At 38.6% G+C, this 17,801-nt stretch overlaps 1 protein-coding gene across 7 annotated transcripts in view; it reads right to left on the bottom strand.

Moving 5' to 3' along the window:
- The window catches only part of LOC126870976 (uncharacterized), a 137,333-nt gene that overhangs the window by 82,253 nt on the left and 37,279 nt on the right, over positions 1-17,801 (bottom strand). For 5 of the 7 annotated variants that reach the window (XM_050629255.1, XM_050629254.1, XM_050629256.1 and 2 more), the window contains one exon: positions 14,798-15,051. The gene's annotated coding sequence lies outside the window, so the exon portion shown is untranslated. Of the gene's footprint in view, positions 1-1,669; positions 1,755-14,797; positions 15,052-17,801 lie in introns of all 7 variants that reach the window. The other 2 variants (XM_050629252.1, XM_050629253.1) reach the window with 1 other exon arrangement.

The following is a 17,801-nucleotide window of genomic DNA, read 5'->3' as shown; positions in this document are numbered from 1 at the left end:
TGAAAAGAGTATTTCCCAATTGCTAATTTACCTTGTGATCGAAGCAAACAATTTTCCAACAAATTTTCAATTTTTCTCTGTTTTTTTTTTTTTTTTTTCAAAAAGAAGTAGGTAACGATGGTGATCGCAATCTTCTTTCTGGGCCACGACACCCTCGAGGCTAACGGGATATGAATTTCCGTTCGACGGTTCGTGTCGACCACAAAATATCGATTGGTCTGATCGCGCGACCATCGCGTACAACTCTCATCAGAATTTCATTACGCGTAAACCCCATGACCAATTTCAGGTCATGTCTTCGGTATACCTCGAACGATCCACGAATGGTTCATGCGCTTGGTTCACGATCGGCTGACAACCTATAGAGAACCGCGCCGATATCAAGGCGTTCAATAAGCTCACTTATCGACCTCGCGCGATATAAGCAACCATTAAACGTAATTATCCTAAAGTATTAGTTCGACGTTAAATGATAAGTCATCGTAATTGTCTGTTGAATCGCGACGTCTATTCCTGTAGGAGATTATAAGCTGCGTACGATAATTTCGTGCTATAACGAAAACGAATAGCGAAGAAACTGAAGAACTCGATTGGGTGTGGAGTTTAATTAAGTTTTAGCAAAAATGGAGGGCGTTCCGCGACGTAGGTAGCGACTAAGTAGATTTACCATATTTTGCACGGCCAGTAGGTTTGGAACTATGGGCCTGACTTGTATGCGAAATATGCCGATCTCCACATATCGCGCTAAATTATAACGTAGAGAAGTGGACCGATAAATAACATATTGAGGTTCGTTAGTTCATAAATTGCTTACGTTACCATCTCATAGCAAGCTTAGATATAGGATAAGACTTAAGAACCACGAGTACCGTACTTTATGATTATCGTACGAATAAATTTATTGTAATTTAATATACGCGATCGACTAGTTCTTCACTTTTCACTTACAATTAACTATGTAATTTAAGCTGCGTTCTACGTCATGAATAATTTTAGTTCCAACGTCATGTTCGATAGCGATTCCAACGAGTAAATCAGGATGAATGCATCGAACGAATAATCGTGCGATACTGACAACACAAGATGTTAGGTACTTTCGAAAGAAAGTTTCAAACATCGGTCGAATAAACGAGACAAGTAGAGAAAAACGACATTCGCGTAATCTCCAAAGGCTCTAAGAACAAAACCTTGTAAAATAATTTAAGACGGTGATTTTAGACGATGCGGCGTTAAGAAGTTAATTGGGAAAGCGGTATCGGTCGAAATTACACGCTTGCGCGGAATATAGACAGAGATAAGCTTTGCATAACGTCACTCTTTTTTTAACGGGCGTCCGAAATAACGTAATAGGTGAAAAAAAAGAAAGGGATATCGCTGACCCACGAACTTTATTGCGATCGTAAAAATCATACGGTGGCTAAAGCATACACAGTGAACACATCTGGTGGATACAGAGAATTCTTGAGCAAACTCAGCATGAGATCACTGTGAATAGGTGAACTTACGATGACGTTCGTTCTCCATGGAAAAGAAGTAAACCGCCCCGTACAACCGGATCGGGAAATTGTCGCGAGATAGCAGGATGTTCCGCGTTTACGACGAATAAACGGGGCTTAACTTATTGTTAGTAGTGCGACAGTAGTAACATGGCGTGGTGCGCGACACCCACCTTCTTTATCCTTCTCTTTCTCTGACAGTTCCCACTCGCGAGCAAATATTTTCATATCCCCTGCAGTCCGAATGAAGAGCACAACCTGCAATAAACCGAACAGTTACATCCGCTGGGTTAAATATTGATTTTTCCATCGCAGATGTAAAACATTCTGCGTTTTAATTCTGTTTGTCTTCTTTCCTCGTCCGAACTACAATTTCAGATCAGAAATACGAAGTAACAGCGGAAAAATAAAATGTAGATGTTGAAAACGTTGCTAGTTACACAACGCGTGTTATAATACGTTACGGTTGTTTCCCAATTATTGGCATGTGATCATACGTTCGTAATTTCCACTGGATAATGGCTTTCTATAAAACTGCCTTTAGAATGACGTAGAATCTGACCAAAATGTTATTAATTATCTTGACTGTAGGTACTGAAAGAAATTTAAGCACATCAGAGAGATATATGAAATTAATTTGATTTTTTGTAATTCCGTAGCTTTCCAAATATTAAAATACAAATGTACATCGAAAGATTCGCATCCTCTATTAAAATAATAATATTAAAGCATTCGCTCTGCTTTCAGATTTACACTAACCTGCTTTCATAATATTCCTCGCTCTCGAATATATAATAATTAGAATTTCATACATCGTGCGTATTTTCAATCACAACATTCGTGATCAATATTTTAACCCTTTCACATTTGCAGATCAGACACCTCGCAGTGTAATTTCGTTTATGCGACGCTACGAATGAAATACCTCGTGTTATTTAATCTTCGATGTGCGCAACTGGATATTACGCGAATATTAACTGAATAAGAATATTAAGGAGATCCATTGTTGACAACATAAAATATCTCGCATTTATTATCGTTAATCCTTTTGCGGACGAAATATTTCATGTACTGACTTTTATTCGAATCTATGGATACATCGTTAATACGCGGTCGTAACTACCTACTTGCACAATAACAAGATCATCTACCTTACTGAACGTTATGTATTTTCTTATATTGTACTATTTTTCTTTTATCTCTCCTATTTCTCTCATAATAATTAATTCGGCAAACATCGTTTAAAATATCGTTTCCGAAGCTTAAATTAAAAAAAAATGCATTAAATAAAGTATGCATTAAATAAGTAGCTTTATTTGACTGGTGAAATCATTTAATGGAATTAACACAGGTGACTTTCGGTATAGAAAAGAAATTGCTGCTCGTACAAAACCGTTGCACGACGTTTTTTATGTTTTATTAAAAAGGGTTTGCGTGTAACTTTAGGACACGACGCGCGAACTAGATTCTATATTAGATACTATAACTTAGCCGAACCTTGGCAGACTACATATGAACTACATAGAAGCTCGCGAGTATCACGTTTCTCCATTTGCTCGCGAATGCCGACGGTATACCCACGTTTCTGCCATCACATTTGTACGAAAATTATTACCACAAGCCAATTTACACCGCCAGACGGTTTAATACCAAAATTTTCATATTATCCGATGTTGTATTTTAATCCTTTATTCGCTTTTCGTGCATTATAATATTATTCCGAGTATGTACACTGTTATGTGCATGAGCTTACTACGCCATATTTTGCAAAGTAATTTCTAACCAGTAACTAGTCGTGTCTCGTATAAACAACACCCGGACGACACTGTAATTTTTATATGAAAGTAAATAGCACCAACGAACATCCTCGGTCTACGGATAACAAACAGACGACCGACTGTTCGTAAACTGTTCTCGAGCATCGACAAGGACGCGCCTTAAGACCAATCGTTTAACATGACAACGCCCCCAACGAACAATTACATGTCTCTATTAGGCATCTAAACTGAAAGAACCTAAGGGATCGCTAATTATTTCGAGCGGCTAAATTTACTCTTGGAATCCTCGTATATGCAGGCAGGCAGGCAGCCAGCCAGCCAGCCAGCCAGCCAGCCAGCCAGCGTTTCTCGTTTCGTGGCATAGCGAAGTTGCAGGTAATATTGTTTACGGTGCGAAGTTAGATTAGTCTTGTAATAACGGTACGAAACGCGGGAGCTACACGCTCGCTCGCCAGGGGAATTGAGCTTTCACGACACCGACGATTCCCATGGTAACGATCGAATGTGACCACCAGCCAGCCCCTGTACGTGGCGTGCATCTTGGTCCACTGGGTTGGTCAATAATTAAAGGGAACCCCACAATCGTGCAAGTGAAACGAGACACCCGGTGCACGTGATCACTACTGGTTTACATGTACGTGTATATGCGTATATGTGTATGTGTGTATGCGTCACGCGATCATCTACCGTATTGTTTCCTCAGCTGGACTTCGCCAAGACTGTTCCTTAGGACGCGATCGATGTACAATTTTCGTTCCGTTCATTACTCGGCTCGAGTGTCTCTCCTGGACTATTACACCGAAATGAAAATTGCAATTGTTAATGCATGGAAAATTAGAAAAGTGGCGCGGCAGTTGGTTGGCAGTAATAATTCGAGTACAGGTATACGTTCGATGGTGACTTGAAAAGTGTATAGAAGAATTATCTTTCGTCGGACATGTGAGTAATTTGGTGGAAAATTGCTGAGAGGTTGTTGTTACTAATCGACCTCTGGAAATAGATTAGCCTTTAATTCGTCTGGCATTACCCGTTTCTTTGAATTTCTTCTCGGCTGTTAATTAAATGCTATTGGATAAAGATTAGCTGTCCAGCTCTTTCTGCTGTAACTACATCGATGTTACGAATATCGTTTTTTGTATCGTTTTCGAACCACGTTTAGAAGCTTTTTCCTTCCGAAGCAAAACTCTTGGTCTTAGAAAGATTTTTGAGAATAGAATAGTTAAGTCCTCGTTATCTAATGTATTGGGTTGGAAACTAAGTGATTGCGGATTTTCTCAATACCATCTGTTGACAAAAGATTCGTCGCGTGGTTGCCGCCTATATACGGCGCTCGTACCTACAGGTCATTTCGTGGATGTCACCTATAAACGATGCTCGTACCCACGGATCATCTCGCGGGCAAGTAAGCAGCACCCGAAGCGAAAGGGTTAAATGTCAAGGGAATCTCATTCATTCAACCAAAACGCTATATATGGCTTTCAATAGATCGTGTCATACCTACGTCAATTTCTAGCTCCATGACATCGACATTCCTCGATTCTTCGATATCTCTGCCAACATTCCACGACAAACTGTTCCACTCGAGTCGCTGCCTTATTCGTAATTTATTCGCTTTGTACACCAAACAGTTCAAAACATGGGTGTTATTACGTTACAAATTCTCCGATGTAATCAATTCATGACTGATCGATAATTTTTAATCAAATTTCGATAAAAGATATTTTACTATCAAAATATATCTACCAATGATGTTTTTAAGGAAACAGTATCAAATTGTAAAATACGTTGCTCGTAATCGTATGACTCTGTCAAGTATCGATGAACGTGCAATTAGCGTAAAATGTTCCATTTGAAATAGATTAGAGATCAATTCGTATTTTGCTGAATGTACACACAGACAATTGACACTAATCAGCAACTCTATTCTTCCTTGTTACAATAGATCCGTTTTGAAGAGTATAAAAATTCAACGAGCCGAAATAGATACGATAATTTATCATATTGCGTAGAATGTTTTATCAGAATCGTTATCTGTCGGTTTATCGTTCTCCTTTAGCATCCAATTAGAGAACATATCGAAATTAATTAACTATGTACAAACATGCAGAAGCCAGTCGACTTTTTGCAGTCTAGCCTATCATGGTAAATGACATCATAGATCACTCTTTCTTCTACGATCTCCATGTAACGAAATAAAATAAAATGGGAAACTTTTGTCTGAATCTAAAAAATGCAAACACGTTACAATTTAATAGAAGACGTAGTATCGATAGCAACAAGAACGATGCTAATTAAACGGAAGAGATCGGCAGACAGGGAGAAACAGATTCGATCGGCGTAGATTCCCGGCATGAAGTTAGATTAATTTACGAACATTCTTCTGCGCGCAGTTTAATTAAACTTACACACAAACCGTAGGCAAGGTTTCTCGGCTCAGTCGCGCGCTCACGGTTGAATAGCGATCGAACGAGCGAACGTATGAACTTGTTGCTGCGCGACGCATCGTTTTCACTTCGCCGGAGCGTCGTACACAACACGAATTACGGCCCAACTTGATTATCCGCGACGCTACTTGCAGCAATTTCACGGCAGATTCTGAACGAGCATGATTTTTGCTTTCTACCCTCGGGTGAACCGAGGAGATCGAATTATTTCCGGCCAAACGTTCGTTTACCCGCCGTTGGAAAAAGTTATTCGCGATGAGATATAATATCCTACGTTTTTCTTCGATATGCTCGAGTTTCGAGTTTTCCAATTTCGTATTTCATCGCGAAAAACTGGCGAAATATAATGCGACGAACCCGTATTTCCAAGAATACGTTTTTCGTTATTTTTACGCGAACTGGAAGACGTAATTCGATGTAGCAAACGAAGCTTCGATGAGACATCTTTAAGGACCTTTTTTTGTGACGAAGCGACTTGTACTCTTGCAAAAATGAGCCCGTATATCTTAAACCATTCGTGGAAGTAGAATGTAATTTGTAAATTGGAACATATTAGAAAATATTAATTGAGACGTGAATCGAGGTGTACGCGAATAAAATGGAGAATTGTCTGTTAAGATGACGATTACGTATAGTATTAAAACAACGTGTAAATGCCTTACTTATGAGGTAAGACTATCGCGAGGTAAGAGACGTAGGCCATATTTGCATATTATTTATTACGAAAACTTGAATTTATGTAACTTTAGCTTCCTTCGAATAATTCATTTTCTCTTTGAAAGCAAGTTGCGTAACGTATCGACATTCTTGTTACAGGACTAATTCACCCCAATGATTCGTCCCAACAAGTACGTCATTTATTGATTTATCTTCTAAGTTTTTTTTTCAATAAATCGATATTTAAATCGATGTTAACAAAAACTTTCAAATTCTAAAATACAAACTGAAATTTCTTAAAAATACATTACGATTCTACTTTTATCATTTTGACGAAACAAATGTACAAACGATCCAAACACGTTTAAACAAGGCTGGAACGGGATACGTTAGTTGCTTAAATGTGGACGTAATGTCGTGATATTGCTCGATACAAAATGAAATTTCTTAACGAATTGTCAACCACGTTAGACGATGTACGACAGTCAGCGTTGAAAGACGCTCGCGAAATCGCAGCAGCTAAAGGTTGAACGAATTTACGCGAACAATTACATGACAATAGGTTACAATCTCTACTACTCAACGCTTTGCATGCGAGTGACGTAGATTCACGTATCTGTAACCTTACGATTGAATGCGGGAGAATGCAAATTTGCGTCTACTACGGACGCTTCGTTCTACCTATGATGTCGTTCTTCTAACTTTCTCTAAACTATTTATTCAATTACCAGTCCCTAATCCTCTCATGAAATTACGAACAAAATGTTTAAGAAACCTTTCTAACTACTATGTAATAATTATACAATGGTGTACAGATACTTTTTGTATCTCACTGTATATTCATTTCGTGCAATAGAAAAATTCAACGCGTCAGTGTAAATGCACTTACACTAATTTCGCTAACGGACATAATTGAACGCAAATAAAACTATCGACTGTAACAGGACAGCCGTATGCATTGTTTGACGATGTTTCAACAACTAAGTAGGGATCAGAGTTTCTCGAGACAAGAGAGCTGGTAATGTTGTACTAGCTCGAAACCATTACTCGCTAACCGTATAAATTATTTGCGAGCAGTTATTCAGACGGAAAAGAAGCACGTAGGCAGGAAGAGTCCTGAATGATTGATGCGGTAGAGCCGGCCAAGACTTAACGCCAACGTGTGTTAAACGTAACGGCTATGCTGTTCAACGGACGTTTTAGCGCACTACCCTTTGATCCGGTAGATTCCGGTAGAATATTACAGCATCGACGTACGACTATAAAAGATATCGAAGCGATATTATCAAACTTAAATGCAAACTTCAGCACTAATTTCTCGTTGGAAGAAAGTGAACAAGAAAGGTAAAGTTCTGACGAAGAACTTTTAATTTTAAGTGATAATACCGTAGAATTACGTGGGCATATAAGAAACGGTAATGACAGTAAATGTATGATATTAAATGGCAAGCAGATATTAAACACGCGTAGGATAATTATCAAATATCTTAGACATAAATTTCAATTTCACATATTCTACCGCAGAGTATATTATATTAAATAATAATATAGCGGATAATTATTCTTTAGATAATATCTTGGGTATTATTTGTTTTAACTCGAAATTATCCTATGTATACGTACGAAGCCGATTATACTAAATAACTAGGTACGAGTACCAACGTATAAGTAGCAGATGAGTATAGTAGTACGGTACAGGTGCGCGTACCAGCGTATCAAGAAATTATCAAACTTAACAATTGGAACTGTATGTAAAAATTTCGAACAACTTTTTCAGATATACGTAGTTCCATAGCGCGTGTAATTACTTTAGGAAAGGAACTCTAAAAGTTGATAGACTAAAGGTAAAAAGCAACTTGTTGAATGTCGCAGACGAGCGAGGTGCATAGCAATTTCCAGAGAAAGGATCAATTATTTACCTCTGGTGGAGTCAAAGGTAGCAGAAGCAGCAGAAACTGCTTTTGGTAATAATGGTAAATTCTTACAGTAGAAAATGGTAACTCGAAATTGTGCAAATTTTTGCTCTTCCATATTCTTGTATGGTACGCTCGACTTGCGAACCAGTGCCGGAAATGAAGTAAATTCTATGCAAAGCAGAGATGCCGGAAATTAGTGTGCATGTTAAATATCAAGGATTAAATATGACTTGTGGCCGGAAACACAAGATGGCGACTTCCTTTACAACTACTGAAAAATGGCACTTTCCAAAATTACCCAATTTCTTAACATACAATTTGATTCATTTTTCGAACACCTAAAGATGCATTTAACGCTAATCCCTACGTAAAATATCCAAAATGGAATACTTCACCTATTACGATGTACAGTATGCGAAACAAATCTCTGCTCAAAGTCCATTTCTTTGATTTAATTCACCAAAATACGAACTCCGTATAGGTATCCGCAATCTGTTACTCACTAGAATGTTCCATTCTTATAAGAAAGTTTATCAGTCAATAATCGTTACCATTGTGAAACTCCAACTAGAGTAGAATCCCATTTATCCGACCTCGGAGACAAGCAGTTCATATAATAGAAGTTCATCGATTCTGCCGGCTATCCACGACTTCTGATTCGAACAATAGTATCTCTTTGTGTTCAGATAAATGGATGGAACTGGATGTAATTTCGACAACGTCCGCATATGCTGAACGTTGAGAAGGTAAAGAAACGAACGATCAAAAACGGCACTAACAGTGAAAATTTTCCGCCACTCGCTTACGCGAACACGACCGCGAGAAATTCAACGCGATTACGTTTTCCTATGAAAATTCTCACGAGTGATTACAGCACGTCCTTCCGTGTACTAGTCGCGCTTCCTCGTTATCGGGATTTCTTGGACAGCGGCGCAATCAACGGCGCATACCTGCGAAATATTAATGCGACTCGTAGGAAACGCGTCGAGTCGGCCGACGAGCGATGTGCACGCACACACGGCAGCGCCTGTAGAAAGTGGCGCCAACAAAGAGGAACGGGGCGTTCTAGCGGCAATAAATCGGCACGAACCGTACGATAATAATCGATACCCGTTGCCCACATAACGAATCGATTTATACCGCCGTGTACCGGTACGTGATTTTATCAGGCGTCTATCTCTCTGCGATCACGCGACCGGATCGCGTCTCTTCTTTCGGCCATTTCTACAAACTTTGACCGAACAAATAGAACTTTCCACCTGGTACTGTTATATCTCTTTCGGAATATCAATGTAAACTTTACATTTACTCTTTCAAACATATTTTTATGGCATTATGCAAACTTATTGTAATACAGCGATTGTATTTTGTAACGTTGGCAATAGCACAGTTTGTTCCTTTTTGATACAGCACGCGTTTGGTATATTGAAATACCGAATATGTAGATACGTGGAACGATCGAGTATCGGGACATCGATTAACGGAAAATTTGGGGATGGTCTGTTGTGACGATGTGGTGACGAGAGTGTGACGTTTAACGCCCCCCCCCCCCTCCTTTCCCCGACTCTTATATGTAATATACGAGGCAAGTAGAGCGTGAGTTTCGTGGATTCTGCTTCTTGTTTCCCCAGCTATCTTAATAGCGTGGCTGTTTACTTGCACAGTGTGCACCGCTCGTTTGCATGCTCGCATTAACTTACACGGCGAATTGCCTTGACGATTATTTAACGCGATCTTCAACGTAAACAGGCTACCGTATCGTCGTGCAAACGTGTATTTGCATCGGTATGTTCCATTCAGATTGCTTCGAATAACGGCCAATGCGAAACAAACTCGAAACAGGCTCGAACGAATAAGTACACGTTCTGCTTATATGAAGCACCGATCGTCTATCCAATGGATTATGCAATGTTGTTGCAGTTATGTATACTTTAATCTCTTGTATAATAGGAGTGGTTGTCGCATAGTACGTATTTTCGAGAGAACGATGAGAAGAGAGAAAAATCATTATCCATCTTTCAGTCGTGAAAAATTCATTCACGAAGAGTAAAAAAAGAAGAGTAAAAAGAAAAAAAAGAAAGAAAGAAAGAAGCAATAAAGATAATAGAGAGAAAGGCACGCAAGTTAAACGTATGTAAATTTATCTTTCTATGGAATCTTCGATTTCAGGTAGTTCTCTTTCTTTACACACAGATAAGATAAAAGATGTGTAATTTGTAAAATAATTCTGGAAAAGATAGTTTCTTGTACAGGTGGAAAGGACAGAGCAAACACGTGTACAGATACGCTACGAAACAGATGAATAATAGTTCGAAGGAATTCTAATTTTTGTAAGTTTTAAGGAAGCATAGGTTTATCGAAGATAAAGCAGTTATCTCGAGAGGAATGATTTTTATATGTAATTTATTTTTACCAGTAACTTCTGATAAGGAAAAACATCATTTTTACATGTAACGTATTTCGAACAAGTATCTTTGATAAAAGAATAAAATATCTACAAGTACGTTTCAATTTCTATCTAAAACCAGTGTAATTATTTCCCTCGCGGAAACGTATTTTTCCACTGTCGACGTCGTAGAAAAATGGTGACTGCTACGGAACGTTCCTCGAAAGAAACTTACGACCTCACGATCGATTAATCTCGCGAAGTACGATCATTTCTCGAAATTGATGAACAAGTATCGCGATGTTAAACCATATGAACTTGCGGGCAAGAAAACCGATTCGATTCGCGTCGATTTTTCTCAACTACTTTTCTTTAAAGAAAAATAGTTCCAGATATATAGCGAAGCAAACATCCGATATCGGTTCTATAGGAATATTTGAAAGCAGGATGCAAAGCACAGGAATCTCAAAGTCTGTTCTACTTGAAAAGAGTCTCTCAAATCGATCAGAATACGCGTGTACGTGTGTACAAGTCTGCAGGTGCACCGCGAAGGAAATGAATTGCAGAAACTTGGAGAAGAACAAAGTTTGTACCGTGATACCTTTCCATAGGGTAGAAACTACTTTCATCGAGAATTCCTGCAATTTCGTATCCGAGGTAAGTGGATCTGATAGAAGAAACTTATAAATAAATCAAATATTCGATAAAAATAATCGGAAAGTATATTCGCTTGGGCAATTGTGTAGCTTACGAAAGTATTCCAACGTTGGTAGAAATGTTCTGTAAATATATTACGCGTGTTGCACGAAACCTTCTGAAATTTCAATAAAATTCCTCTATAATAAATATCGAGTGTGTAACTTTATGCGAGATTTCAAAACGTCGAATAGAACTCTTTTTTTTTTTTTTTAAATTGACCGATTTATGAAGAGCAAAACAAGCAAAATAGAACGTATAATTAATCTATGTACCGTGTAATCTACCGCTTTACGATCAAAAATAAATATCTCAATGTGCAATCAATGTCTTCGAGTATTTCTTATCGCGGTCTATTCTGAGATCTAATATTTAATATAGCGTAAAGTTACGCTATAGAAGGACTTTATTCAAACAAAATTACTAACTCGTTGGATTTGTCTGTCAAATATCTCAAACATAGCTTGAAATATAATTATTATTCCTAATTAATTTCGTTAAAGCAAGTTTTAATTATCATAGTTTTTTTTGTTAATTAACATGCTTGGAACGTGTAATCCAAGCTCTCGAATACCGAAACTCCCGCTGAAGAGTATAATAATATAATATAATAGGGAATTACATATAATAGGAAACTCTAAAAATGTGCAAATTTTTTCAATGCGGTAACGAGGATTGAATTATTTCTCTGTGACATTTGATATCATCAAGTACGACAAAATTTCAGTTCGTTTCAACGCGTACCATTTTGTGAATTCTTACGTGATCATTAATCATTCCTATATATCATTTTACGTTGTATTATTCGTGTTTGCACTTCCACTTTTATCAAAAGATCGGGAAGCTTAAATAAGTTAAATCGAGAAGCGCATTGTTTCGTCGAACAACCTCAAGATCGACTAAGATTCTAAGAAACCTTCCTGTCACAAATACATTATAGCAAATCTAATCGCAATTAACTGCGTATATCTTATTTAAAGATAAAGTTTCGTATAACCTTCGTCAAAACGATCTGGATAAAAGAATAGATAAAAATCACTCGCGATATCTATAACTCGAAGAAAATGTATTTCGCTGTAATCGCTCATACCTTGAGGAATCCTACATACGTTTTTTAATCCTACTGCTATCTTCGAAATTTTCAACTTTCAATGTTTCAATGGTATTCGTTACTTTCATTTCGTAATCACCAAGAAAACGATACTTGTACCGACTAGAAGAGCAATTTATCGTTTGGTTGACGCTAACTTTACCAGGCCTGGTCAAAAGACCGGTCTAAAACTTTATCAATTTAAAATTGTATATTCATTGTTGTTTCTTTCGTTCGTCTAACTTTATGTCAATTCTTCGTCTGACATCTGACAAGGCCTGGTAAAGTTAGTGTTAAGGTCGCGAATATTCTAAATAAAACATTGCCACAGAAGGGGAAGCGAGAAACGTCGCGATAATACAAGATACTTTAAATTGTTCTCGATTTCTTTGCTTCAGAAACTCTATTATAATCCTACCACGATGTAGAACGAAGCATTTTCTGGCTGGTGGAAATCATTTTTAGATCGTCGAGGGCTCTCCATTTCGCTTGGCACTTCCACCGCACTAGCTAAGACAGAACTAACAACCGGAATACGCGGCCGCAAAAATGTTGCATAAATCCCGAGGGAGGAATCCCTGGATTCCTCGGGTCTCGTACATTAGGGGAAGGACATCGAACGTGCAGAAACTCCAAAAACTAGAGCGCTGTTGCACGAGGCGAGCAACTGTGAAATTAATTCGAATCGATTCCAAGGAGAACTAATGCTTCTCCGTTGTCTAGATCGAAACTTCCTTATCCGAATTCGAGTGTTCTATCGTGCGAATGGAATCGATCGGATACCGAAATTGAAAACGTTTTACCAGTGATACGATGCGATTCGTATTAGTGTCTTTCCTTTACAGAGCCGTCTTTTACAACGACGCATCTTTATACAAACACGAAAGCTAATCTGCCGAACGCTGTGATCTTTATTTTGATAGAACAAAATGGATCATACGTAATTCGATAAAATAATATAAAACGGAAAATGTCGTGCATCCGTTGTGTCCTTATAAAACGAGAGAATCTTTTCGGACGAGCTAATACATGGTAAACCATGTAACAAAATTGTAAGAGAAGAAATCCGCAACCTATAACTTTTCAATTTCGTAAAACATTTCAATTTTCAAACATTCCAATTTTTTAGTATTCAAATTTTTAAATATTTAAATTTTCGGTTCGCGTTTACAGCGAAACCATGTTGCAAGAGTACAACGTTGTACTTGAATTACGATGTAAATTATCGTACGAGAGGATTCTAACATCGGATTTAAAATATAACGTTCGTTTTCCCTTGCTAATAAATTTATCATCGGAGAATAGCATTTTAAATGTTGCTTCGACATACAGTATAAAACGTAAATCAACCAGGATGAATACAATGACGCAGAAACGCGATAAGACGCTGACAGTGTTTGCGAAGAGGCGTAAGCTGGCCGGTCGACTTTTCAAAATCAACTTAGCGGAGATTTATTTCATAAAGACCATGAAATTCCAGCGTTGCGACAAATTCTTATACGTGAGCGGGAGGCCTTGCAGCTTAAGTGCACTCGTAAGAAACGTGACCCACAGCGGCTATCGTTGGAACATCACGTGCGAAACGTTAGCATAAAGTAAGATACATGGGACAACGAGGGAGACAAATGGAGTCAATAGTTGTCAACATCGGAAACCCAAGAGGACGAGATTGTCCCTCGGCGCAGACTCGTTGCGCTATTTCAAGCTTTTCCTCTCTTAAGCACGATCTTAAACCCCGAGACCTTAAACTCGCGTGATTAAATTCGCGCAGACGATACGCGAACGCAAAGACGTTCGAACGATGCGTAAAAGTGCGATGTAACGATTGAAAGAACTTTATCACAACCATGTTATATCGTAAGAAGAGAAACTTTGTTCCGTTTACGAGTATTTCGGTAAAATCGTTGTTATTCGATTTTCTTATATTCGACGAAGAATTTCTATTAATTTATAATTCTCATTTTCTCGTAATAATTGAAATCAACAACAGAAAGAAACTCGCAATATCGTGGCGTAAGAAGCAAAGTATAAAATACGCCATCTCTGTATCTGTATTATGAAAAGAAACGCACGAACATTACCATTGGTGGAAGAAAGGCAAAGAAATTCGCAGAATTTCAATTAAAGAAACCCGTAAGAGTCTCGGGAACGAGCCAGGAGCGAGAACGGGACAAAACGTTAATCCACGAGAGAAAATAGCCGATAAGAAACGTAATACCGATCGTGGAGGGAGAAAAAGCAAACTTTCTACAACAGGATAAAGGGTGGCTTGACGGTAGTTACTCGGATGATATCAGAGAAGTTGTTGAAAATTTGAAAACGCGGTTGACTTACCTTATTCCAGAGCGGCAGTAATTGGCAAGATCCTTCCTTTCTGCTTTCTTCCCTTTTTGTTTGCTCGTCGTCCTTCGTCCAACGGTTCCTCTTCTTGTTCTTTGTTCACCACTCGAACAACTTTCGAAGGCGAACCGAAGAGTTCGAGGAACTAATACCTTTTGGTCGCGAAAGTTGCCCGGAATCTCAGACGGCCCGTAGAATTTTATTTCCCGTAGAATCGAAGGCCATTGTTTCCCGAGTGGTCTGACAATCTGAAACAAAAACGAAAACGTAACGATCGATTAGATTAGATTAAACGTCGAGCTACTTCAAATCGCATTGCGTAAAATTCGCCCTTCAAGAAGAAACGATCGTTCGATGACTAGGAAATTGTCTGTTTGCCGTTTAGTTATGCGAAATAAATCGTTTCAACAATAACCATGACACGTGACGTGATATTTTCATTGTCGCTGTTAATTACGCGATGCTTATCGCAATGCTTGTTTATCGGATGAAAAATTTGCACATCGATGTATATGGTGGAATTTGCAAGTATAATGTCAAGTTAGACGGAAAGATGTTTGCGTTTTCTTTCAGACTTCGCTCTGTCCTATCGCGCTTGGAAAACCTATAGAACGAATCAAGTAAAAGTAACTGAAACGAAAAGTTGAAATAACACGTGAGTTCGCGTTGATACTGAAATTGGAGTAATGAAACGAAATTACAGAAGCTGCTGATTTACGTGAAGTCTCGTTGTTCAGTTATCCTTCTAGTTGTACGTCGCCGAATATGTATCCTTCGAATGCAAAGCGTGTTCTTTAATATTTTCGAAAATTATCTCATATCTAAAAGCAGATGCAAATTTTTTCGAACGTTAAACTTCACCGCTTGCAAGAAATTCGACTTTAAAACGCGAACCAACGAATTTCCAAATATTTAAATTCACATTTAACGCGGAATCGTTGTCTAAATAGAAATATTTATGTTCCCTGTTTTTGTGATAACACGAGGCGTTCTCCGTTAAACATATACTTTCAATTTCTAATCTAAGCATCCTCTTAAACAAAAAGGAAGGCGTCTTTTAGGAGGGCATTAATTTACTATACAAACAACGTGAATCACGCAGAGACTCCGCCTGTGTATTCAGTGCCGCCGGGAGAAAAATCTTGGTAAAAAAGTACGTGAGTATCTGCGGAAATCAGACGCGGAAGAAAGCTTGCGCAAACAGAAAGAGGGCAATTTCGTGCAGAGGTCGCGAAGCTATAAAACTCGAAACCCTTCGGAACGCTTCGTTTCGCTCCTTTCCAGAAACTTGAATTTTCGCTTCTATTAACATGCATGTTCGCCATACGCGAACCTTATGCTTCCAGATACGTGACGAGATATTTCGATCCAAATTGCAAGTTCTCTTTTCATCTTCCCCATAAATTCCATCACTTTGAAAAACATTTATTACGTAAATAGAAAAATGATATTGACCTTTGTATTACCATTATTGGCAACTAAAGTTGTCATTGTAGGAACGAACAAAGTCGAAGCGTTCTCCGAACCTTTGAACTGGATAAGGAAACGGAAGAAGCAACGATACCGACGACGCTACGCTAACGAAGCAAAGATAAAAATCAAACGAGACAATTAAAACGATTTTCAACGCGACGATAAATGAAAGTCAGCGTCGGCAAACTTGCGAACGTAGTCACGCTCGAGCGTATTCAAGTATGCAAAGGAACAAGTTAATTAAGGCCCACCCAGAAAGCGCTATTTCCTTTTCTCTCGATGCTCAACGGTACACGATGGAAACGTGCCAAGAGGACGCGCACATAAACGTCGATTCGCTTTCCTTCCCTTTCGTCTTTTAACATCCCTGCTATGAAACTCGACCAACCTGCTGAATAAAACTGTATCCAACGTGCTCGGCCAATCACGAGATTCGATTATCCGCTGGCAATACACCGGTGCAAAATCTTCGATTTTGTTTTTCTGCGATCGAGCAAAGCATTTGAAAAGAATCGACACAACGGAAAAGAGAAGGGGACCTTGAGAACGTGGTGTCATGAGAAGAACGATGAAGGGATTGTAATTATGCAAATCGAAAATACGTGAGAACGAAGACAATGAAGCAAGCTCGGAACAAAGAGAACGTAAAACAACGTCGACTGATAATGAGATTAACGGTGTCGATTAAATTTCAATTCGACGAACGAAATTCCATTTTATGCGCGACTCGTCATCAAACTTCTCACGGATATCGATCCCATGGACAATGGCAGTGGCTTCCTCGCGGATCGATCAACGAGTTTCGTTCGTTACAAAAGAACAATGTCCCTTGCTGGAGAAATTCCGAACGGCTGGATAAGAAGTAAACGATCGGATGAAATTTGTCCATATACGCCGTGTACACACAATTGCGACGGCACTTATTGACTGTTTCGATCAACTGTATTTTATCAGAGATAGAATTTTCTGGATGAAATAAATTCTAAAGGCAAAGACGACGAAAGTTTGACCACGAACGCGAGGATTAGAAGTTAAATTCGAATTCTCATCGAATGGAAATGTGAAATTTTGCTCTTTCGTATCCGTTCTTCAAACTTGTTCCCACGAGTTGTTAGCTTTTTAAGCACTCGTACGATGTATGGGAGCAAAAGCCGATAATCCCGAGGATTATAGGAATATAGGAACTTCCGAACAATTTATCGAATCGAAAATACTAGAACTTGCACGAGCAAAAACCTCGAATTCTTCGATGCAAGTTTCTTGTTTTAAGAAAAAATAACGACGTATAATAGCTAACATCGCCGTTTTAATAGGTAAAAATGTTTCTTCCTTTTTCATTTTCCTCTCTTTTTATTTCCCTGCAAGCGCTGCTTAGTCTTGCTGCTAAAAAATTTGCCGACATCCTCCGACGATCTCGGCTCTTTCTCTATCATTTCGCGTTTATGAAAGCACAGGGGAAACGAAGAAGAGAAAAACGTGGATAAAACCGTCTAGGGCTTCGCACCAGGCAAGGATCAACAGACTC

The sequence above is a fragment of the Bombus huntii genome, chromosome 11, assembly GCF_024542735.1.
Source record: "Bombus huntii isolate Logan2020A chromosome 11, iyBomHunt1.1, whole genome shotgun sequence".
In the NCBI taxonomy this organism is placed as follows: Eukaryota; Metazoa; Arthropoda; class Insecta; order Hymenoptera; family Apidae; genus Bombus; species Bombus huntii.
The sequence above is the reverse complement of the archived record's forward strand: the minus strand, read 5'-3'. Positions and strand labels throughout refer to the sequence as shown.